We start from the raw sequence: 25,697 nt of genomic DNA, 5'->3' as shown, positions 1-25,697 counted from the left end.
CCTCCACTGCACTCCCTGGCCACAGCAGAGAGCTGGCCTGGAAGAGGGGCAACCAGGACAGAATCTGGCACCCCAACCAGGACTAGAACCTGGTGTGCCAGCACCGCAAGGCAGAGGATTAGCCTAGTGAGCCATGGCACCAGCCAGAATTTGCACTTTCTACATATGTATACAGTATTACCCTTTCTTTGTAGAATTTCTAGTGTGTTTTTTTCTCCAATTTTTCCCTGAAAGTGTACTTCCTTTTTTTTTCTTGACTATTTTTCCCTAGCCTAGTACAATTCTATTTATTCCATATTCTGCCATTTTGAAATATTCCTAAGATGTCTTTCTTCTTTATTGTCCCTATTATGCGGTGAATTTATAAAGAAATCATGCTTTTCTAGATGCACATAAAACATGTGTCATCAGGTGCTTCCTTGCTGGATTTTTGCTGCCACTGGAGCCCAGTGATAGTGCTGTAGGTGTGCCAAAAGGTATCCTCACAAAGTGAAAACAGGAATATGTTCTAAACTCTAAGTTCAGGACAATAGTAGCACAGCAATGCTTCTAAATATGAATGCACAGCATGACTCTGGATGACTTACAATGTTTTTATGACATTAAAATATATTGCACAATAATACATTTACAATATCACAGTGATGATTTATGACACAATAATTGATTAAGACAATACAGTGTTTTAAAACATCACAAGAGTTGTTTTATGGCATGATAATATTGCTTTTGATATCAATGGTTTTCATGACAGCACAATTGATTATGATTTTTTTAAAGATTTACATTATTTATTTGAAAGAAAGAGTTACAGAGAGAGGTAGGGACAGAGAGAGAGGTCTTCCATCCACTGGTTCACTCCCCAGATGGCCACAACAGCCAGAGTTGCACCGATCCAAAGCCAGGAGCTTCTTCCAGGTCTCCCAAGTGGGTGCAGGGGCCCAAGGACATGGGCCATCTTCTACTACTTTCCCAGGCCATAGCAGAGAGCTGGATTGATAGAGGAGCAGCCAGAACTAGACTTGGTGCCCATATGGGATGCCGGTGCTTCAGACCAGGGCTTTAATCCACTGCACCACAGTGCTGGCCCCAATTGATTATGATTTAATGTTGGTTTATGTTATCACAATTGATTATGAAGTCATAATAGTAGATTAAAGATATCACAGTGGATTTTATGACATCACAATTAATTATGATGTCACAATACATATTTATTATATCAAAATGTCTTTAAGGACATTATAATTGATGTTGACATCACAATGTCTTAATGACATCACAATACTATATTTATGGCATAACAATTGTTTATTATATCATGTTTTTATGTAAAATTATGACATAACAATGGTTTCTAGGACATCACAACTTATTATGGCATAATTTTGGCTTATATCGCAGTCATGATTTATGACTAAGCAATAATTGATTCATAACATCATAATGGTAGGTTTATAGCATAACAGTGGTGATTTTTTAAAATTTATTTGACAGGTAGAGTTATAGACAGTGAGAGAGAGAGACAGAGAGAAAGGTCTTCCTTCTGTTGGTTCACTCCCCAAATAGCCACTATGGCCAGTGCTGCACTGATCTGAAGCCAGGAGCCAGGTGCTTCTTTCTGGTCTCCCATGCTTTTGCAGTGCACTTGGTTGCCTAAGAACTTGGGCCATTCTCCACTGCCCTCTTGGGCCACAGTGGAGAGCTGGACTGAAAGAGGAGAAACTGGGACTAGAACCTGGTGCCCATAGGGGATGCCAGCTCCACAGGCAGAGGATTAACCAAGTGAGCCATGGTTCCAGCCCCGACAATCATGATTTATGACATGAGAATTGATTATGGCATCTCAGTTGATGTCACAATTGTTCATTTTGAAACAATGACCATTTTATGACAGAATGGATTATATCTTCACAGTTGTAGGTTTATACCAGTCCAAAGACAGGAGCCAAGATATTCAACTGGATCTCCCACATGAGCACAGGGTCTCAATTATTTGGGCCGTCTTTGCTGCTTTCCCAGCTTCATGAGCAGTTAGCTAGAAAAGAAGAGAAGCAGCTGATACTTGGATTGGCATCCACATGGGATGTTGGTGACACAGGAAGTGGATTAATCTACTGTGGCACCATACTGGACTAACAACAATGGGTTTTTGACATCACAAATGGTTTTAACAAAGCAATGGTCTATTTATGACACCACATAAATGTTTTATGGCATAGCTATATTTGTGACACCAAAATTAAATGATATATGTTTTATGATAAATGTTTTAAATGATTAATGTTTTATGACAGCACAATTAATTTTGATGTTGCAATGGTAGGCTTATGATGTCACATTTTATATCTTCTCATTGATTATGACAATGCCATGGTTTATTATATTGCAATGTTTGAATTATGACATACCATTATTGGTGTATGACATTAAATGGTTTTAATGATATCACAATCAATCTCAATATCATAATGATGATTTATGACATCACACTTGATTTGTGGCATCAAAATGGTGGTGGTTTATGACACCACAATTAATTATGATGATCTGATTTGTGATGTTGCACTGGTTTTTATGAAGTCATGCTTAATTATGATAGCAGAATGGTTGCCTGAAGATATCACAATGAGTGGTCGGCACTGTAGCACAGCAGGTTAACGCCCTGGCCTGAAGTGCCAGCATCCCATATGGGCATGACTTCAAGTCCTGGCTCCTCAACTTCTGATACAGCTCTCTTCTATTGCCTTGGAAAGCATTAGAAGATGACCCAAGTCCTTGGGTACCTGAACCCACATTGGAGACCTGTAAGAAGCTCCTCGCTCCTGGCTTCAGATCAGCACAGCTCCAGTCATTGCAGCGAATTTGGAAGTGAACCATCAGATGGAAGACCTCTCTCTCTCTCTCTCTCTGCCTCTCCCTGCTCTGTGTAACTGACTTTCCAAAAAAATCTTTAAAAAAAAGATATCACAATGGTAAATTTATGGTATCACACTATTGGTTAATAGCATCACAATGGTTAGTGATATCACAACAGATTATGATACCAAAACATCGATTTATGACATCACTGATTATGATGTCATACTCTTAGAATTATCAATCCCAATTCATTATGATATGACATCAGGTTTTCTATGACATCACAATATAGGTTTATTACATCTGAATTGAATATTTATGACATTAAAATTGCAGTTTAGAACATCAGAATTGATTTTGAACAAAATGATTTTTATGATAAAATTATTTTCATAATCTCATGATCTATTATGACATCACAATGGTAAATTTGTGATAACAATGATTCTTTTATTTTTAAAAAGATTTTGTTTATTAATTTGAGAGGTAGAGTTACAGAGAGAGACACAGAGACAGAGACAGAGAGGTCTTCTAGCCATTGGTTCAGTGCCCAAATTGCCACAATGGGTGGAGCTGAACAGATATGAAGCCAGGGACCAGGAGCTTTTTTCTGGGTCTTCCATACAAGTGCAGAGGTCCAAGCACTTGGGCCATCTTCCACTGTTTTCCCAGGCCATAGGTAGAGAGTGGGATTTGTAAGGTGAGCAGCTGAGAAACAAACCATCACCCATATAGGATGCAAGCACTACAGGTGGAGGCTTAGCCCACTACACCACAGCACTGGCCCCATAACAATTATTTTTATTTCACAATTGATTATGACAACACATTGTATTTTTATGATATCATCATGGTTTATTACATCACAATTGATGATGACAAAATCATCATCACAATCTTAGCTTATAACATCACAGTGTTTTTATGGTATCACAATAGTTTTTGAAAATACATTTCATTATGACATTACAATAGCTTTTAGGACACCACGATTATTTAAGATATCACAATGGAGGTTTATGACATTACAGTAGATTCTGACAAAAATGATTGATTTAAGACATCATAATTGTTGGTTTATGACCTCCCAATTATTTCTGGCATCACAGTGGTTTTATGACCTCTCAATTGATTATGAAATCACAATGGTTTTTAGGATATCATGATTTATTATGACATCACAATTTTTAGCACATCACATTGGTGGCTTATGACATCACAATTGAGTAAGTCAAAACAATGGTTGATTTATTATGTAAATCCTGTTTTCACTGTCCACCATATTATGCTTCTGTTTAGAATTATATCTGTGGGCCTGCAAGAACCTGGTTAGCAATTATGATACCTAATCTCATATAACTATGGAAGCCACTGCATCTTGATGAAACAAACTTTTTTTAAAGAAATTTCTCTCAGGTAGTTTAGTAAAATAACAAATGGGGTAATTCAGAAAATTGGTGCCAAGAAGTTGAGTTATGCAATTAATTGTACATGAGGATGTGGAGGAACCTTTGAAATTGCTTTGATGTGAAAGGTTGTAAGAAATTGGAGAAGGCTAGAGAAATCATAAATTTATGATAAGGGCTCAGAAGACTAGAATGCTGGTAGAAATGTGGACAGTAAAGGCCATACTGATGAGATTTCAGATGGAAATGAGATTCCTATGGGGAACTGAACTGAAAACTATGTATGTTACGTGGTGGCAAATAACTTCACTGTTTTTCATCCTTGTCTTGAGAGTGTGTGATGCTGAGTTTAAAGACTGTGTATTGATTTTATTTTGGCAGAGGGGACTTCAAAGCCATAATATATTCAAAAAGTGGCATGGGCGTTAATCATATATTTTACAGTGATAATCAGTAGCCAAAGGGAACAGGGCAAAAATGCTTGGAAAATTCCTAGGTTGGCCAGAGAATGAAAGAAGAAGCACTCTTATGTTTGGGACAGGCAGATGTCAATGACAAAAGTCTTGCTAAAAATGTCAATTCAGACAAAAGACAATCATGTGTTAATAAGCAAGACAATGGAGAAAGATTCAGAAGGCATCATAGAGGTATTTGAAGTTGCCTCTTTCAATCACTGCCACATCAAATTCACAGAAGTGAAGAAATGTTTCAAAAATCTTCCAAGAAACAGTAATTTTTTTAAGAAATTGCAGGTGTGTCATCTGTTGATGTCAGAGCTTGACATTTTCCATGTAGCACTGGTTTTGGAGGCACATAGCACTGAAGAGATAAGATAATCTTACAGTCTTTGATGTCTCTGTGACATCAAACAGGAGCATGTAAGGCCAGGTTGAGTTGTACTTAATGGCAGGAAGACCTCTATGGAGAAATATAAAGTGAAAGTGTAAGAATTGAATTCCAGAGGAATTTACAAAACAGCATAGGTGCCAGCAAGGTGAAACATATGCTGAGGAAATCTACAACAAGTGTGTCACTGTAGTCTGGACAACAATATCAGCATGCAGCCTCAGAGTACACCTATTTAGTGAAGACCAACAAATCCATGAAGACAGAGACTTCCACCCAGATTTCAAAGGATGGTTTAATCAGGGTGCCCATCCCAGCACCATAGTCACTATAAGGAAGTTCCACTAGTATAGCTCCTCATGAAGCTGTGTAGAGTAGACACATCTGTGACATATATCACCAGTGAAGAAATGATAAAACATAAAAGAGATTCCATCGAACATCATAAGGATTGAGGACAGAGAGATGTCTGCAGCCAGCTGTGTGGCACAGCCAGCTGCCAGCTGGGAATTACCACCTTCCCACTGTAAAAAGTTGTTTTTTTGTGCCCCATTGGTGGCAGTTTCACTTGAGGGAGAATCTTTTTTTTTTTTTTTTTTTTTTTTTTTGGACAGGCAGAGTTAGATAGTGAGAGAGAGAGACAGAGAGAGAAAGGTCTTCCTTTTTCCATTGGTTCACAACCTAAATGGCTGTTGGGCCAGCACACTGTTCTGATCTGAAGCCAGGAGCCAAGTGCTTCCTCCTGGTCTCCATGCAGGTGCAGGGCCCAAGCACTTGGGCCATCCTCCACTGCCCTCCCGGGCTGCAGCAGAGAGCTGTACTGGAAGAGGAGCAACTGGGACAGAATCTGGTGCCCCAACAAGGACTAGAACCTGGGGTGCTGGTGCCACAGGCAGAGGATTAGCCAAGTGAGCCATGGCACCAGCCTGAGGAATCTTACAGTCCCTAACTCATGCTAACTGGGAGCCAACCATGTCTGAGCAACAATTTGGTTCTGAAAAATGAAGCCACCTAGCTTCCCTCCCCCTCCCCTACATCTGCAGAACACCAGACTCAACTTTCCAGGGTCATGCAGCTAATATCTGTTCTGCTGCTATTAGAAGTGACAAGAACAGAGTCAGAGCAACTCACACCATATAGAACAGATGTCTTGCCCCCTGTGACAGTAGGAGTTTTGGGCATAATCCCAAACGCTGTATCCATTGACTCTATATGATTCAGGGGAGTTCTCTTCTGCTACTTGGGAATAGCAAGAACAGTAGCCCCCAAAATATCTGGATCTGACATGAGGAAGTTCCCGCATTACTTCCTAGACCATAGTGCTAGGAGCCATGGACACAAAGCAAAAAAAAAAAAAAAAAAAAAAAAAAAAAAAAAAAAAATCCATGTATGTCTTGTGAGAACTGGGGTCAGTTTCTTTGACTTGCAGAACTGGGACTGTTGACATTTATGTTATAAACTTTGGAGTGATTTGCACATGTGATATCTGGAGTGCTCTATCTACATCACTTTGCTTCAGATAGGTGGCTATCACTATCCCCCACACCTGACTCGTACTCTGAAAGATCTAAATAATGATTCCATGGTTCCTGGATACTCTAGCACTGTAAAAATCAGTACTAATTTGCTCCACTCAACTAGAATTGGCCCTGTGGACCCCAAGGAAGATCTGTTTGCATTCTGTTCTGAACCTATATCTGCCACTGCAAAATATTCTGCATACCTTATACTCATTCTGTAGGACTGGATATGGTTCAGTTCACATCTCTCAGTCCAGGGACTAGGAATGTTGGTGTTACCAGTCTGAGCACCATTGCCACTTTCTCAGCAAGACCTGAAGAAGGAACCAGTCACATCATACAGTCATAGATCCCCAGATATTGGTGCCAAATGCCCCCCAAATCTCCCAAGCTCTCTGGTGAGACAATGGGACAGTCAGCTTTTTGTCAATATGAACAAAAATTAGACCCTGGCAATCACAATCCCTAGTGTAATGCACCAAACTCTCTGGGGACTGAATATACACAACTTGAAAGTCCACATTCACTTCCAAGTCACACTTCTATCCTATGAACTACATCAGAATAGACAACTGTGTCACTTATAGACACATTTGACACTGAATAAAAAGAAATCACTCAAAGGCTACCCTTGTGGGCTCACCTAGAATCAAAGACAAAGCAACAAGTTAAATGATACTCTACATACCATCTAAACCATAAAATCTTTTCTAATAAAACTTGCTCCCTAGAGAAGGGATTAGTACATCAGATGCAAAGACATCAACATGGGGACCAAGTAAAACTGAAGCAATGTAGCAAGACACCACCAAAAGCACACAGGATTTCTCCATAATTAGATCATCATCTAAACAAAATCAATGAAATTGCAGAACTAGAATTCAAATTAATGATTGTGAGGAAACTTAATGAGATGCAAGAGAAATGGAGAGAGCAATGTTGAAATGAATGAATATTTCACTAGAGAGATACAAATCATTAAGAATAACAAAGTAGAAATACTGGAAGTGAAAACTTCAGTTGGTGAAGTAAAAATATAATAGTTTCAAAAGCAGAATACATCAAGTGGAAGAAAGGATTTATTATCTGGACAAAACTTTTTTATATTTTATTTTATTTAATGAACATAAATTTCCAAAGTACAGCTTATGGATTACAATAACTTCCCCCCCCATAACTTCCCTCCCACCCACAACACTCCCCTCTCCTAGTCCCTCTCCCCTTCCATTTATATCAAGATTAATTTTCAATTATCTTTATATACAGATGATCAATTTAGCATATGTTAAGTAAAGATTTCAACAGTTGGCACCCACACAGAAACACAAAGTGTAAAATACTATTTGAGTACTAGTTATAGCATTAATTAAACACCTAAGAGTAATTGTGTATTAATTATAGAGTTTAACCAATAGTTTTAAGTAGAACATAAAAAATACTAAAAGGGTAAAGTACTAAGTTCTTTTTTTTCTGTTTTTTTTTTTGTTTGTTATATAGTTATTTTTTTATTTAATAAATGTGAATTTACAAAGTGCAGCTTTTGTATTGTTGTGGCTTCCCCCCACAACCTCCCTCCCTCCCATGGCCCTCCCCTCTCCCACTCCCTCTCCCATCCCGCCCTTCATTGAGTTTCATTTTCAATTACCTTCATATACTGAAGATCAACTTAGTATATACTAAGCAAGGATTTCAACAGGCTGCACTCACACAACTGCACAAGGTATAGGGTATTTTTTTTGACTAGTAGTGTTGTTTTTAAGTTTCATAGTAGAACACATTAAGGACAGAGATCCTACTTGGGGAGCATGTACCCAGTGACTCCCGTTGTTGATTTAACAATTGTTCTGGTCTGGGAAAATCAGTGGAAGGTGGCCCAGTGCAGCTCTAGCTGATGTGTCCATCTGGGGAGTGAAACAGTAGTTGGAAGACCTCTCTCTCTTTGTTTCTGCTTTTGCCTCTCTGTAACTCTGACTTTCAAATAAATAAATAAATCTTTAAAAAAGAAAAACAAGTAGAAAAAAACAAATAGAAAGTTATTTAAAAGAATGAACAAAGTTTATGTGAAATATGGGTTTAATGATTTAAATGGACAAATATTCACATGATATTGATTTCTGAATAAGAAGATGAGTAAAATATATTGAAAAGCTATTAAATAAAATAGTAGTCATAAATTTTCCTGGTCTTGAAAGAGACAGGGACATCAGGATACAAGGAACACAAAATACCCCAATAAGACTCAACCAAAAAAATCTTCTCCAAGGTATATTGTAGAAAAGTTGTCAAAAAAAATAAAGACAAGTAGAGAATGTTAAAGATAATAAAAGTGTCAAATTACATAAAAAGAAAAAACACCCTAACAGAAAACTTTTTATTAGAAACTCTATAGGCCAGAAGAGAGTGAGAGGTTGTATTCAAGGTCTGAAAAAACATCTTCCAGCCAATAATATTATAAGCAGTGATGCTATCTTTAAAAACTAAATGTGAAATAAAGTATCTCCAAGATAAGCAAAAAAGAAAAAAAGACTTCACCATTACCAAATTAGCCTTACAAGAAATTCTGGGTTGCAAGATAGTAGAATAGGGAAAGGATGGGCTGCTATAGGCTAGGGAAAAATAGTTTTTAAAAAGTGGAGAAAGTGCATTCTCAGGAGAGGGTTAGAGGAAAATCTCCATTGGAGATTCTGCAGCAGGAGGAGAGACATCATGGAACTGTGTGGAAGGTGCAAATGTGCAGCAATGAGCACAGACACAGCAGAAAACCTCAACAGCACAGAGCCAAAAAAGTGCCAGCTTGGAGAGGAAGGTGAGATCAGACTGTAATTGCCCATGACACTGGAGATTTAGCCTGAGGGAGATCCTAGAAGACTACACTGTCTTTGATTCTAGCCAAGAGCCCTGAGAGGATCAGGATGCCTGCTCACTCAATCAAGAAAGGGACACTTTTCTTTTTCCCTATCCCCTACAATGCTGCCCAGAAACCAGATGAGAAAGGGAGGGCACCATTTTAGACAAAAGTAGGTAGCAGCTGTCATAGCTCTTTTGTGCACATCTCATGAATGTTGGAGCCTTGTGTGCTGAGACAGAAGGAACTTTGTGACTGCATAAGAGGGTATGAAGTGTAGCTGGATCTCAAGGAAATCACTGTGTGCAGCTTCACACCCTCAGAGCTCCCTGATTACCTGTGGTGGGTCACTGGAGTGGGAACCATGCTCACATTCAGAACTGCACAGATTCCTTGTTCATGTGGAATCTCAGATGAGTATCACATTCACTGATGGCTAATACCTAAGCATTGATCACATTTTTAGAGAGGAAGTGAGGGTGTGGTTAGAGAGATGACAATACCTCCCTTTCTGTTAACAAGAGATCTACCATGCCCAAATTGGTAGTCACCTGGATACTTGGCCTACCCTTTAGCGCTGATCAGAGCTCCCTGGAAACACTCAACACACACCTCTGGGTATTCATTGAAACAGCAGACACCCTATTAAACCACAGAGGCATAGTTCAAAGGTAAGAACAGTAAGAGGGAAAAAATCAACAAGTATCTCCACAAATGCATAAAAATAAGTACAGAAATTCAAGAAGCAAGAATAAGGAAGTTGGAGGCAGTGTTTTGGCATAGTAGGCTAATGCTCTGCCAGTGGCCTGGCATCCCATATGGGCACCAGTTTGTTTCCCAGTTGTTCCTCTTCTGATTCAACTCTCTGCTTGTGGCCTGGAAAACCAATGTAAGATGGCCCAAAAGCTTGGACCCCTGCACCTGCATGGGAAGCCTGGACAAGGAACCTGGCTCCTGGCTTTGAATCAGCTCAGTACTGGCCATAATTTCCATTTGGGTAGTGAACCAATCGACAAAAACTTTTCAATATGTCTTTTCCCTCTATATTTGTAGCTGTATATCTCAAATAAATAAAAATCTTTAAAAAAATAAGGAAGACAAAATGACTTTCCTAAAAGAAACATGAAACTTCAATATTAGAATGTTAAGATGAAGAGATTGATGAAATGTCTGAAACAGAATACAATCATAGGATTACTCAGAAGCAATGAGAAGCAAATTCACAAATTAAAGAAATCTGTAAATGACGTGAATGAAAAATTTGCCCATGAAATTAAGATTTAGAATTCAAAATGAAATACAACAAATGAAGAAATCAATATATCAATTAAAAAATACAGTGGAAAGCCTTAAGAACAGACTTTGTGAGGTAGAAAAAATATTATCTAAAAGACAAAACTTTGGAAATGTTTCAGTCATATACACACACACACACAAATGGAAGAGGAAAATAGAAAAATTATAAACAGTGTTAGAGATTTATGGATTACTATTAAATGACCAAATACACAGGTCTTAGTATTTCCTGAATCTGTAGAAAGAGAGAACAGATTAGAAGGCCTTTATACTGAAATAACTAAAGAAAATTTCATAATTTGGAGAAAGAAATAAATGCCCAAGTTCAGAAGTAACATAGAACTCTTAATACACATGGCTAGGAAAAATCTTCACCACAACACATTGTAGTCAAAATTTCCACAGTAAAACATAAGGAGAGATATAAAAAATGTGAATGAGAGAAAAATGGATTAGTTTCAGAGGATCTCTAATTAGACACATAGATGAATTCTCATCAGATTCTATAGGATATAAGAGATTAGAGAGACATAGTACAAGTCTTAAGATAAAGAAACTGTCAACCCAGAAAACTGTACATTGCAAAGCTCACATGTATGATTGAAGGTGAAATGACAACCTTCCATTACAAACAGAACTTGAAGAAATTTGTTAACACTCATCCAACCTTACAAAACATGATTAAGTATGTGCTACACACAGAAACACAACATGATATGCATCATTATGATGCAATGTGAAGGTAAAAATTCTCCTAGTAAAAGGTCAAAATATAGAAAGTAAACAATAGGAATATTTATGAAAATAATTGCAGGGCCACATTGTCACTTATCAATAGTAACCTTAAATTTAAATGGCCTAAAATCATCTCCAATTCAAAGATATAGACTGGCTGAAGGAATTAAAAAATAAGATCTAATTGCTGTCTACAAGAAACACTTCACCAATGAATATACACATAGTTTGAAAATGAAAGAATGGAAATAGATATTCCATGCTAACTGAAGGCAAAAAAGTAAGTGTAACCATCCTAATATCAGACAAAATAGACTTTAACATAAAAGAAAAAAAACAACCCGGTGCCATGGCTCAATAGGTTAATCCTCCGCCTAGTGGCACTGGCACACTGGGTTCTAGTCCCTGTCAGGTGCCAGATTCTGTCCCGGTTGCTCCTCTTCCAGGCCAGATCTCTGCTGTGGCCAGGGAGTGCAGTGGAGGATGGCCCAGGTGCTTGGGCCCTGCACCCCATGGGAGACCAAGATAAGCAACTGGCTCCTGCCTTTGGATCAGTGCGGTGCACCAGCCACAGCGCTCCAGCCAGCTGCGGCAGCCATTGGAGGGTGAATCAATGGCAAAGGAAGACCTTTCTCTCTGTCTCTCTCTCACTGTCCACTCTGCCTGTCAAAAAAATAATAACAGCTAAGGAATCTCTAGAACATATGCAAACACATTGAGACAGTACAACATGCTTGTAAATGAACAGTGGATCTCAGAAGAATTCAAAAGAGAAGTAAAAACTCTAGAATTAAATTAAGAATAAATTACAACATATAAGTTTAATGGGATACAGCAAAATCAATATTAAGAGGGGAGTTTATGACAATTGGTGCCTGCATCAAGAAATCAGAAAGGCCAAAATAAGTGAGATATGAATGCATCTCAAGGAACTAGAAAAACTACAGAAAACCAAGCCTCAAATTAGTAGAGGAAATACTTAAAACTAGAGAAGTAAACAAAATAGAAACCAAGAAAAAATAAAAAATATTCAGTGAAATGAAAGAGCTGATTTTTTGAACAAATAAACAAAATTGATACACCGTTTGCCCAACTAACCAAAAAAGAGAGTGAAGACCCAAATCAATACAATCAGAGATAAAAAAAGAAACATAATGAAAGATACCACAGAAATAAAAATAATCATCATGAATTACTACAAAGAGCTGTATGCCAACAAATTGGGAATCCCAGAAGAAATGGATAGATTCCTGGACTCAGACAATCTACCAAAATTGAGTCATGAAGACATTGAACATCTAAACATACCAATAACCAATACGGAATTTGAATCAGTAATAAAGACCCTCCCAACAAAGAAAATCCCATGTCCAGGTGGTTTCACTGCTGAATTCTAGCAGACACTTAAAGAAGAAATAGTTCCAATTCTTATAAAGCTTTTCAAAACAATTGAAAGGTAGCGTATCCTCCAAAACTCCTTCCATGGGACCAGCATTACCTTAATTCCTAAGCCATAAAAGAAACAGCAGAAAAAGAGAATTGGAGACAAATTTCCCAGATGAATATAGATGCAGAAATCATCAACAAATACTAGCCATTCTAATCCAACAGTACATCAGAAATATCATTCACCTGAACCAGGTGGGATTTGTATGCAATCTATTTGTATGCAATGATGCTTCAACACCCCAAAATCAATAAATGTGATACATCACATTAACAAACTGAAGAACAAAATCATATGCTTATCTCAATAGATGAAGAGAAAGCATTTGATTAAATTCAATACCTTTTTATGTTGAAGATATTAAGCAAATTGGGTATATAAGGATCATTTCTCAACATAATCAAGGCAGTTTATGACAAACACACAACCAGCATCCTACTGAATAGGAAAATATTGGAGGTATTCCCATTCAGATGAAGAACCAAACAAGGATGCCCACTCTCACCCTTGCTGCTTCATATAGTCCTGGAAGATTTAGAAAGAGCCATTAGGAAGTAAAAGAAATTAAAGGGATACAAACTGAGGAGGTAAACAAATTATTCCTATTTTCAGGTGATATGATTCTATACATAAGGGACCCAAAAGACTCCACAAAGAGAATATTGGAACTCATAAAAGAGTTTTGTAAAGCATCAGGATATAACATCAGTACAAAAAAATCAATTAGCTTTGTATACCCAGACAAGTAGGTGCAAGTAGTTGCAAACTATACAACTGATAAAGGGTTAATTTACAGAATGTATAGAGTTCTAGAAACTCGCTCCGCCTAGCGGCGCCGGCACACCGGGTTCTAGTCCCGGTTGGGGCGCCGGATTCTGTCCCAGTTGCCCCTCTTCCAGGCCAGCTCTCTGCTGTGGCCAGGGAGTGCAGTGGAGGATGGCCCAAGTCCTTGGGCCCTGCACCCCATGGGAGACCAGGAAAAGCACCTGGCTCCTGGCTCCTGCCATCGGATCAGCGCGGTGCGCCGGCCGCAGCGGCCATTGGAGGGTGAACCAATGGCAAAGGAAGACCTTTCTCTCTGTCTCTCTCACTGTCCACTCTGCCTGTCAAAAAAAATAAAAAAATAAAAAAAATTAAAAAAGAGTTCTAGAAACTCAACAACTACAAAACAAAAAACCCAGTTAAAAATTGGGCAAAAGAACAAATATTTTTGATGAGCATAAATTCGAATGACCAACAGACACATGAAAAAATGCTCAGAATGGATAGCCATCAGGGAAGTGCAAATCAAAACCACAATGAAGTTTTACCTTACACCTGTTTGAATGTCTTTCCCATAGAAATCAACAAACAAGTAATGCTGGTAAGGGTGTGGGGAAAAGTGAATCCTCTTGCACTCTTAGTGAGAAGGTTAACTGATACAGCAACTGTGGGAGACAGTATGGAGATACTTCAGAAATCTGAATATAGATCTACCATATGATCTAGAGATCCCACTTTGGAATTTTTCCAAAGGAAATGAAATTGGTATATGAAAGAGTAATATGTACCCCCATGTTCATTTCAGCTCAGTTTACAATAGCTAAGATATGGGGGTGCCAGCATTGTGCTATAGTGGGATAAGCCTCTGCCTGTGATGCCCACATTCTGTATGGGTGCCAGTTCATGCCCTAACTGTTCCTCTTCCAATTCAGCTCTCTGCTTATGTTCTGGGAAAGAAGCAGAAGATTGCCCAGGTATTTGGGCCCCTGAACCTGTGTGAGAGACCTGGAAGAAACTCCTGGCTCCTGGCTTCAGATTGGCTCTGTTCCAGCCATTGTGAGGAGTGAGTCAGTGGATGGAAGACCTTTGTCTCTGTCTCTCTCTGCCTGTAACTCTACCTCTAAAATAAATTAAAAAAATCTTTAAAAATGAAGATATTTAATCAACCTAGACATCCATTAACAGAAGATTGGATATGAAACTATGGTATATATACACTATGGAATAGTACACAGTGGTAAAATGATATCCTGTCATTTGCAACAAAATTGATGCAACTTGAGACCATTATACTTACTGAAATAAGCCAGTCACAAAACGACAAATATTATATGGTCTCTCTGATCTGTGGTTACTAAATGGATATCTAAAAGTTAATCTATAGGAGTGGAACACTTCTTGATATGCCGAGATTTTGAACAGCCCTTGTCTTGACTGTTGAAGAACAATGTTTTTTGTTTGTTTATTTGTTTATGTTCTTTTTTTCTCATGCTAGTCAGTGGACTCTCTACTCATTGAGTGTAGGGTTAAACCCATGAGTATAAAATTAACTGAAAATAAATCTTTGTAAAAGTAAGAATGGAAATGGGAGAGGGAGGAGGAAGAAGAGAAATTGCAATGAAATATTAGGAATGAAGAATTCAACAGATCAAATAAAAATGTAATGGACAGCCATAACAGCAGACATGGTGAGGAAGAAGAAAGAATTTCCAAACTAGAAGAGAAATATTTGGAAATATTACAGTTAGACCAAAAAAAAATAAAAGCAAAACAAGATAAAAATAGAAAATGTAAAAATAGCTTTGGAGACCTATGGGATATTGTCAAAGGACCCAACATCCAGGTCTTAGGATTTCCTGAAGGTGTATAAAGAGAGAATGGACTAGATGGCTTATTTAGTAAAATGTTTACAAAAACTTCACCAATTTGGGGAAAGAGAGGGATGTCCAAGTACAGGAAGCACACTGAGCCCCTAACAGACATGACCAGAAAAAGATTTCACTTTGACACATTGTAGTCTAACTTTTCACAATAAAACATAAAGGAAAGATTCTCAAATATTCAAGAGAGAAATGCCAGATTACTTCTAGAGGATCTCCAATAGGACTCACAGCTGACTTCTCATCAGAAACCCTACAGGCTGGAGGGAAGGGAGAGATATAGTCCAAGTCTTTGAAGAAAAAAAAGCTTTCAATTCTGAATACTGTACCCTTGCAAAGCTCTCACTTATGAATGAAGGTGAAATAAAGACTTTCTACAACAAACAGAAATTGAAAGAAGTTGTTGCCACTTATCTAGCCTTTCAAAAGATGCTTCAGGATGTGCTACACACAGAAACACAGAATGATATCCATAATTGTGAAAGAATGAGATGGCAGAAAATCCCCTAGTAGAAGTACAAAAGAAATCCAAATTTAACAATAGGAATATTTATCAAAAAATGGAAGGGCAAGTCATTATTTATCATCACTCACCTTGAATGTAAATGACCTCAACTGTGTAGTTAAAAGATGCAAACTTATTAGAAATTAAACTGATTATCATTAATTTATACTTAATGAAGGCTGGAACTTATGATAACTAAGTAAACTGAAAGTAGATGTTTGTAAAAATTAAGAATGGGGATGGAAGAGGGAGGAAGAAGGGTTGGTCTTGGGTATTAGGAGGTTTGCATGGGACGTATATCTATGTTCCTAAATCTGTACATATGAAATGCATGAAATTTGTGTAACTTCTATAAAATTTCAAAAAAATAATGCTTTTTATTTGGTGTGATTTTGCTATCATTGAAACAAAATGGTCACAAGTTTCATGAGTGATAATATGGGCTTATACTATCAGGGCTAAAGTAATAGCTTCATATGAGCTCTCCTATGTATATTACTTTTCTAGGGGGATTGCACCACAAGGTGTAAATCTGACTTTCCTTCAGAAATAGCCTATAATAGTCATTTTAGATATAAGTTTCTGGCATATAATACTATATTCCACAAAATCTGCTTTATCATCTCAACTGAATAGTTAACTTATACTTAACAAATAAAGGCTAAATTACTTAGAAATGGACTTAGAACTAACTATAACATCAAGTGTGAAAAAATAATAGGAGAAATCCATTATGTCTATCCATTTATTTGAGCAAAATTATGACACAACACATTCTCTTCTTTTTAGTGAGGTTTAAACCCACCTTAAATTTGACTTTGGTGTAGCTTCAGTTTTGTCTTCTTTGTACTATTTCCAAGATGGTTCCAAGATCATTAGGAGGGCTAAAAAGAGTAAAAGACATAAAATATTACTGTAGAAAGTCTTTCTTTAGTTGTGACTCCCAAACTCCAAACTACACAGAATATATAAATCTTACACAAGGCTAATAATAGAAGTATAATTTTATTTTGTCAGTTGTGGCCAACCACATTAGGAGTATTTTCAATAAAAGCTACATCCAAATTGTATCTATGAACTACATGGAATACGTCTTCATTTTTGTATTAATATCATATTAACATGAGAATTGTGTCATAAAAATCTAATAGAAGCATAGAAAAATTGGCAATAATTGTCTGAGACTGAACCAAAGCCAGCAGCCACCCAGTTGTGGACTCCTTATGAAGTCAGAAAGAAAAATGTCCCTCATTTCAAGCTGCCATAATTGCATTTTCTACTACTTGCTGCCAAATGCATCTTTGAACTATACAAATACCTTCTAACCTCTTTAAAAATGAATTAGTGGATAAAATATATACATAACTAAAGGGGGAGAATCTCTAAACTAAGTGAAAGTAAGAAGAGAAATTGAAGAATACCAAAGACTTGACTTATTTTCCTTTCTGGGCGGGCTTTGTTTTCCATTCCCTTTCTGGTGCCTTCTCACAGAGTGGGTATGAAGTGAAAGGGCTGCACACACACTTGGTACTTTCTAAGTACATCCTTTAATTCTCCATGCCTGAGGCCTCAGTGCTCTGCAAGGGAAGGGGAAAATTAAGGATCTCTTGTCCCCATGGCCACTCTTACAGTTTTCTAGGCACAAGCACTAACAAGTACTGGCTTCTAGCTGCAAGATGTTGTTATAGAGAGGCAAGCAGTTCCCCATCCTGCACATATACCCAATGCATGAAAGGCAGTTATACCAAGTGGGCAGGTATCTCTAGGCAGGCAAATACTGTGATGCAGCTCAGTTCCAAGAGAAAGACAATTGTAGTTTTCAGAAAAGAAATGCACAGGTAATGTAACCTTTCATTAGCCTTCCTCCTGTTTTTCTGAATCCTTTTCTTTCCTTGGAGGTTCTCCTTCCTCCTGTAACCCACCTGCAGACCCATGGACCAATGCTGGCTGTCTGATGCATCCAGTTTCAGCAACTAACCATGTAGGATGTGTTGAAGATAATGTGCTTTTACATTAAGCCTTCTCTCTAAGGGTTGTACAAAAGGATTTGTCCTTTCTAAAGATGTTCAGTTGTGTATCAGTAAAATGAAAGGTAATATTAGAAAACAGGTCAAGTGAGGCTGTCTCTGTTATCCTTAAAGTCACATACAGGAGGTGGCCATAGCTTTCCAGATGCTAGGTAGGTCCTATCTTGAATCCTTCTGTTATTTTTCTAAAACATGGAACTCTCACATAGCAGACAACTGTGTGAGAGGAGGTCCATGGGATTTTCTTAGTAGGAGGCTCTCTGGTTTTGAAAGCTCATTTACTCTTGGGCCAAAGTTAACCAGTGTCCTCTGGGTGCCTGTATGAGGAGACAAAGGGATTGGCAGAAGGATGGTGATCTTGCTGAGGGGCTGCTGGCAAAGTCCATTCTTCTGGCAAAGTAGTAACCAGCATTTTCTCTCTCCCACTTCTCTGTCCTGGTGGGATGGTTGCAGGGGCTGACCTGTGGGAAGAGCATCTTGGTGAAATTGAGAAGCTGCACCAGCACCTAGAGGAACCCATCTACAGCAGAGGAGGGGAATGTGTGTCCCATGGGCCACATCAATTGATTCATTGTAAGTGATTGTCCATGTTGTGTATGTGATTTTGTAGGGTGAGAACTGTGATGTGTGTTACACTTTGTACATGGTACTAGTTGTGTCTGTAATGTAAAATCCCCTTACTATTTCTGATCATTTGGCACATGGACAAATGTGTACTCACACAAAGAAACTAATCTAAGTACTCTTGGGGCCCATGCCTTAAATAAATCTGTGGTACACTAGGTTGTCTGAAATTTGTTGGTAAAGGAGTAGGCATAGTGTGATGGATAAAGCCATCACTTGCAATGCCTGCAGCCATATTTGAGTGCCAGATGAATTCCCAGCAACTATGTACTACTGATCTGGGTTCTTGCTAATGGGCCTGAGAAGGCAATGGGTATGTCCCAACTAGTTGGGTGCCAACCAAGTGGGAGACCAAGATTTTCTGGCTACTAGCTTTTGTGTGGCCCAGCCCTGGCCCATCCTTGTACTCTTTTCTTTCACACCACCCCATAACTCTGCCTTTCAAATAAATTTTTTGTAAAAACAAAATAAAAATGTTTTCAGAGTTATTAACATATGTCTGTGCCTAGGTATGCTAGTCAAGCAAATGTTACTTATTTTTGGTAGACATTTAAAATAATAAAGGTATAATTTTGACCTAAAACCAAACAGTGTGCACTGCTTCATATATATGAAGTAAAATTCAGTTTTTAGAGTTTTTTTTTTGTCAAGAAAATGGCCCAACCATGCTTGTCTAATAGTTTGGTTTCTTAAATCTAAGTATAATTGTTAAAACTTAGGTAAATATGAAGAAGGAAAATATTTCTAAATGTAAAGTTGACATCTTAAATTCTATAAAAAGCACTGGGCTGATAAGTAGCTGCTATCATAAATTATTAAAATATGTCAATTTAACATTGTTTACTAATCGTTCACTAGATATTGAGTAACTAAGATTAAGGAATAATTCTAACAAATATATGATACTCAATATTAAGAGAAAAGTTTAAAAATCTCTTTGTCATAGACAGACATGCATGAAGTTATGGAATATAAATGATGTGTTTTGATTAAGGGGAAAAGTGAGTAATATTTGTCCTGAAGTAAAATGGTGTTGGCAAGGAAAAAGTAACAGAACAGGACAATGAGCTGAGAGAAATATAAAATGTTCTAGTTTTGTGAAAGATGGATCCTGTGTGAAATAACATTGGCTGATGTTACCATGGAATTGGCCATATGAGTTTCTATAAATTAAGTATTAATGTCAAAGGCATATTGTTATGAAGTTAGAATTTGTTAATGTTAAATGTTAATATCAAAGCAACCAGGTTTTCTGATAGGAAAAGACTCACAAGAAATTTTTATCTTTGAATTTTGAAATCTGATCTTTGACATTCTTAACCCATCTTTGATTGTAATTTTCCTTGTTTCAACTTTTCTATTTTTACAGTTTGCATTTAGTTGGAGATTTCCTCAGTTTTTCAATGAAGGAGGTACCTTTCTCTGAAGGGATGAGAGAACTTCCACTTTGACTATGACCTTGTCTAAATAAGATTGAAGTCAGTGAACTCACAAGGCTTCCATAGCCTTGGAAACTCATGACTAGAGCCTAGGGAGATTACTGACGCCACAAACAAGAGTGTCAAATTGTTAAGTCAACAACAGGAGTCACTGTGTACTTACTCCTCATGTGGGATCTCTGTCCTTAATGTGTTGTCCAATGTGAATTAATGCTATAACTAGTACTCAAACAGTATTTTACACTTTATGTTCTGTGTGGGTGCAAACTGATGAAATCTTTACTTAATATATACTAAATCAATCTTCCGTATATAAAGATAATTGAAAATGAATCTTGATGTGAATGGAATGGGAGAGGGAGCAGGAGATGGGAGGGTTGCGGGTGGCAGGGAAGTTATGGGGGGAAAAATCCATTGTAATCCATAAACTGTACTTTGAAAATTTATATTTACTAAATCAAAGTTTAAAAAAAATGAAAAAAAACTCCCCCCAAAAAAGTTTAGAGATTTGATTCTTGACCTTTACTTTTCTCAATACATTTAAACTGCTCCAAGTAGTAGGGTGAGTATGTGTGCTAATTCTCCTATTCAAGGGTTTTTTTTCTTTGCTGTTTTAGTAACTGAGCTAGGAAATGAAGATTTCATGTGTATTGAGTCTTGGATTTTCTGCTATTGTTGTTAAGCTCTCATTGCTTGAAAATACCTAAGTCTTACTAATAGAATGACAATTGCTTGAAGTAGCACTCTGTTCTCAGAATAAGCCCTTATGGCTTTCTGGTGTGGCTGAAAAGCCCATGAGAGCATTTTAGTCATGGAAAGCCAAGATACTGTGGAAAAAACTGTCCTACATGAAGGACTTCTGTGGGTGAGATCCCAATGGAAAAACATGGCCGCCAAAGAAGGATGTGCTTTTCTCTGATGGAAGGAGAGAACTTCCACTTTGCTTATAGCCTTGTCTAATACTGAAGTAGTTTGTGGATTTGAAGGGCTCCCATAGCCTAGGCAGACCATGTCAAGGGCCTCATGTTATCACTGACATCATATATAAGAGTGTTAATAGTTAAATTAACAAGTGTCACTGTGCACTAACTTCCCATGGAGGACTTCTGTCCTCCGAGAGTTGTATTATGAGAGTTAGTAGTAAAACTTGTTCTCAAAGATTTACTTTTTTTAAGTGTATTAAGTGGAATTTATTCTTATGTCTCATAAACTATAGTTATATCTAAGTACTCGCAACAGATGTATTATTCTTGGGTTCTCCTTTAAAGTAAGTTAAGTTTCTCAAAAAAGGTAAAAAAAAAAAAAACCTCAGATGTAATTTATTGAATTAAAGTTATTTTTTCTTATTGTAAAAAAAATCTTGGTGTTCTCTTGCACAGAGTAGGGTAAAAATAGTTAACAATAACATATTGTATATTTCTAAATAGCTAGAAGAAAGACATTTGAATGTTGTTACTTCAAAGAAATCTTGAATATATGAAGCAATAGATGCTAATTATTCTAATTTGATCAATACAATGTTTGCATATATCAAAATGTTACATTGTACCCTATAAAATGTACAACTATTGTGTGACAATAAAAACAAATAATCTAAAATTAAAATACCTGAGTCTTAAAAGAGTTAAGATTTTTCTGGAGTATCTACTCATTCTGAAATATTTGATTGATCACTTTGTGACTGATTAAATCTAGTTTATATATAGCTCTGGCTGAAACACCTTGTCTGGATAGATGATTGTTATTTTTCAGAATGGTCTGAGTTCCTGTTTTGACCAAGTGTTTTAAACCTCTGACATCTTTGATAGACTTGTTTTTAGATTCAGAGTTGTAAATTAATTCTTTTGACTTTGATGTTTCCAGTTGGATTCCTGGAGCTGTCAAAGGATATAAGCCTCATCTTGGAGATGCAATAGTTATTTAGGTTGTTTGGATTGCGTAGAATGCATTGCTGGGTTTGCACAGGTTGCCTAATTTTAATTGTCTATACAGGTATGTTACTCATGTGAAAGTTCTAAAAATTACATAAAGTTATGACTCCTTGTGGTCCTAGTGTGATGTTGCATTATTGGTGCACACATATATTGCTTGCAATATATCTACAGCAACACAGAAATAATGATGCAACAAAGTAAGGCAAATAGGTCTATAAAGCATTTGTTTTCCTTATAAGAAAGTTTTTGTAGAGGAAATAAAATAACTACTGTTCAAACCAGATTTATATGCTTAACAATGATTTAAATCTTACATAAAATTACATCTAAGCTTCACTATTATGAATCCATAAGGAGTCAGAAAAAGGATTTATAGGTCACAAGGTCTTGACTATGGTTGTATTCTACTTTCAAATCAGTCTGAGATAAATAGCATTTTTCCAAGATTTAAAAAAATAGATTTTATAAAAGAGATTCTTTTTAATGACTGAATACATCATTTTTGCTACTGAGAGGAACAGGTTATACTTTTTGCCCCACTATAATTCACTCTTATGAAAGAAATAATTCTCTTAACTTCTAGCAAATGTTACAGGTTTGAGACTACAGGAATTATCAGGAGTCGTTCTTTCTTATCAATCTGTAATTTATTTCTAAAATATGTCAAGTAAATTTTTAAAGACTCAACGAGGGGCAGCTTCATGTTTGCTGTCTCAGTGAATTCTGAGGAGGCTCTTCTGGCTTCACGGCTTCACTGTAGTCTTTCTCTTTTATCTAATCTTCCATTTTCTCATCCTCCTCACTGTCTAGAGGTTGAGGAATAAGCTTATTACCTACAATGACTTGCCTATTAATTCTGTTTCACTCTCTTTCTTTTCCTTTTGGGAAATCCCTTTGGCCTGCATCTTATCATTTATGAAAGTTCTAAGTTTGCAGCAAATGTAAATACTCGACAAGTCCTGCAGTTTTCTGACAGGTCAAGGAGGCAGTCCAACAATGGCAAGCTTGCCATAATCATTCTCACTTTGGTGCACAAGTGGAGCAAATGAAATAGCAAGGTTATTTTTACTTTCCCAAGTGGTTTCTCCAGTTAGCATAATCTGTGTTAACTGATTTTCTGTAAGCATAACTAGTATGCCTCCCACATTCAGTAAAATGTTCATGTAGTTTTTTCTGGACTCTAGAATCACAATAAATCTGATCATACTGATGTCTGTCAGATGATCTCTGGAGGCAATTACCAACCACCAATGAAGGTTCACAGAACTCAAATTTATCAAAGCTATCACTATTTTTATAAAGCACCCAAATTTTTCCTTGGCATATTCTACCACATCTGAATGAAGCTGCATCCCATGATTTGTTCCAAAAGACCTGTGGCATGGCTGTCGGTCCAGCCCACAGCAGCAATGTGCAGGGCCAGGCTCCTGAGACCCTGGCAGCTGGCTGCCACTACCACCACAACACCGCTGCCTTTTAAAAATGTATTCTTGGAGTCTCAAGATGGACAACCGGGATGTTGCAGGGAAGGCTAACCGGTGGTTTGGGGTCGCTCCCCCCAAGTCTGCAAAGATGAACATGAACACCCTGCACCAAGAAGAGCTCATCGCGCAGAAGAAGCGGGAAATCGAGGCCAGAATGGAGCAGAAAGCTAAGCAGAGCCAGGCGGCCAGCCCTCAGCCCCCGCATCCCGGAGAAGTCGCGAACGCACACAACTCTTCCTGCGTCTCTAACAAATTCGCCAATGACGGCAGCTTCTTGCAGCAGTTCCTGAAGTTGCAGAAGGCACAGACCACCACAGACGCCACCGCCAGCACAGCCGGCGCCCCGCCCAGCACACCCCCGCCCAGCGCCGGCAAGAGGCCCCTGCTGCTCGGCAAGCGAGCGGGCCTGGGGCTGGGCAGCGCCCGGGGCCAGGTGAGGAACTACTCGCACGCCAAGCAGCTGCCCGTGGCCCAGCGGCCCAGCGTCTTCCAGTCCCCCGATGAGGACGAGGAGGAGGACTAGGAGCAGTGGCTGGAGATCACAGTTTCACCCCCAGAGGGAGCCGAGACTCGGAAAGTGATAGAGAAATTGGCCCGCTTTGTGGCAGAAGGAGACCCCGAGTTAGAAAAAGTAGCTATGAAGGACTACAAGGATAACCCAGCGTTTGCGTTTTTACACGATAAGAATAGCAGGGAATTCCTCTACTACAGAAAGAAGGTGGCTGAGATGAGGAAGGAGGCGCAGAAGTCCCAGGGAGCCTCTCAGAAAGTTTCACCCCCAGAGGACCAGGAGGCCAAGAGCCTCGCAGAAAAGCTGGCCAGGTTCATAGCGGACGGGGGTCCCGAGGTGGAAACCATCGCCCTCCAGAACAACCGCGAGAACCAGGCATTCAGCTTTCTGTACGAACCCAACAGCCAGGGGTACAAGTACTTCCGGCAGAAGCTAGAGGAGTTCCGGAGCGCCAAGGCCGGCTCCACAGGCACCCCCCCAGCACCTGAGCCCAGCCCGAAGCACACGTCCCCTCCTGACGCCCCGTCGGGGGCCTCGCCCCCTGCCGCCACCTGCCCCACCTCATCGGCCCCCGCGCCGGCCACTGCCCCCGCGCCGGCCGCCCCCAGGAAGCCGGCCTCCGCCATGGCCGCCGTGAAAAGAAAGCAGAAGAGCAGGTGGGGGCCCGAGGAGGACAAGGTGGAGCTCCCCACTGCGGAGCTGGTGCAGGGAGAGGTGGACGCCTCGCCCTCGCCTCTCTCAGTTCAGGACCTCAAGGGGCTCGGCTACGAGAAGGGGAAGCCCGTGGGTCTGGTGGGCGTCACGGAGCTGTCAGACGCCCAGAAGAAGCAGCTGAAGGAGCAGCAGGAGATGCAGCAGATGTACGACATGATCATGCAGCACAAGCGGGCCATGCAGGACATGCAGCTGCTGTGGGAGAAGGCGCTGCAGCAGCACCAGCACGGCTACGACAGCGAGGAGGAGGTGGACAGCGAGCTGGGCACCTGGGAGCACCGGCTGCGCCGCATGGAGATGGACAAGACGCGGGAGTGGGCCGAGCAGTTGACCAAGATGGGCCGGGGCAAGCACTTCATCGGAGACTTCCTGCTACCCGACGAGCTGGACAAGTTCATGGAGACCTTCAAGGCGCTGAAGAGGGCCGCGAGCCCGACTACTCGGAGTACAAGGAGTTCAAGCTGACCGTGGAGAACATCGGCTACCAGATGCTCATGAAGATGGGCTGGAAGGAGGGCGAGGGGCTGGGCTCCGAGGGCCAGGGCATCAAGAACCCGGTCAGCAAGGGCACCACCACCGTGGACGGCGCCGGCTTCGGCATCGACCGGCCGGCTGAGCTCTCCAAGGAGGACGACGAGTACGAGGCTTTCCGCAAGAGGATGATGCTGGCCTACCGCTTCCGGCCCAACCCCCTGAACAACCCAAGGCGGCCGTACTACTGACAGCTGCGCAGGCGGCTTTCCCAGCACCGGTCCTGGACCGTGGAACGTGGCCGCGCTGCGCCCGCCCCTGCCGTCACCAGTGTCGTGCTGTGTATTAAAGTCTCAGTGCTCAAAAAAAAAAAAAAAAAAAAAGTATTC

General features: G+C 39.3%; 1 long non-coding RNA gene and 2 pseudogenes across 4 annotated transcripts in view; 1 reads left to right on the top strand and 2 right to left on the bottom strand.

The window, feature by feature from the left end:
• Positions 1-1,366: 1,366 nt before the first annotated feature.
• The window catches only part of LOC138847020 (uncharacterized), a 56,072-nt gene continuing 31,741 nt past the window's right edge, over positions 1,367-25,697 (bottom strand). For 2 of the 4 annotated variants that reach the window (XR_011384606.1, XR_011384609.1), the window contains exons 2-4: positions 18,027-18,592; positions 17,526-17,681; positions 16,370-16,988 (exon numbers count right to left, since the gene is read on the bottom strand). This is a non-coding gene — a long non-coding RNA (uncharacterized lncRNA). Of the gene's footprint in view, positions 2,039-4,309; positions 5,187-16,369; positions 16,989-17,525; positions 17,682-18,026; positions 18,593-25,697 lie in introns of those variants that run through there. The other 2 variants (XR_011384607.1, XR_011384608.1) reach the window with 2 other exon arrangements.
• On the bottom strand, positions 22,651-23,628 carry LOC138847019 (protein-L-isoaspartate O-methyltransferase domain-containing protein 1 pseudogene; annotated as a pseudogene).
• LOC127486527 (SURP and G-patch domain-containing protein 1 pseudogene) lies at positions 23,497-25,686 on the top strand (annotated as a pseudogene).

Source organism: Oryctolagus cuniculus, chromosome 19 (assembly GCF_964237555.1).
Source record: "Oryctolagus cuniculus chromosome 19, mOryCun1.1, whole genome shotgun sequence".
NCBI lineage: Eukaryota > Metazoa > Chordata > Mammalia > Lagomorpha > Leporidae > Oryctolagus > Oryctolagus cuniculus.
This window is presented reverse-complemented; position numbering and strand designations above follow the sequence as displayed.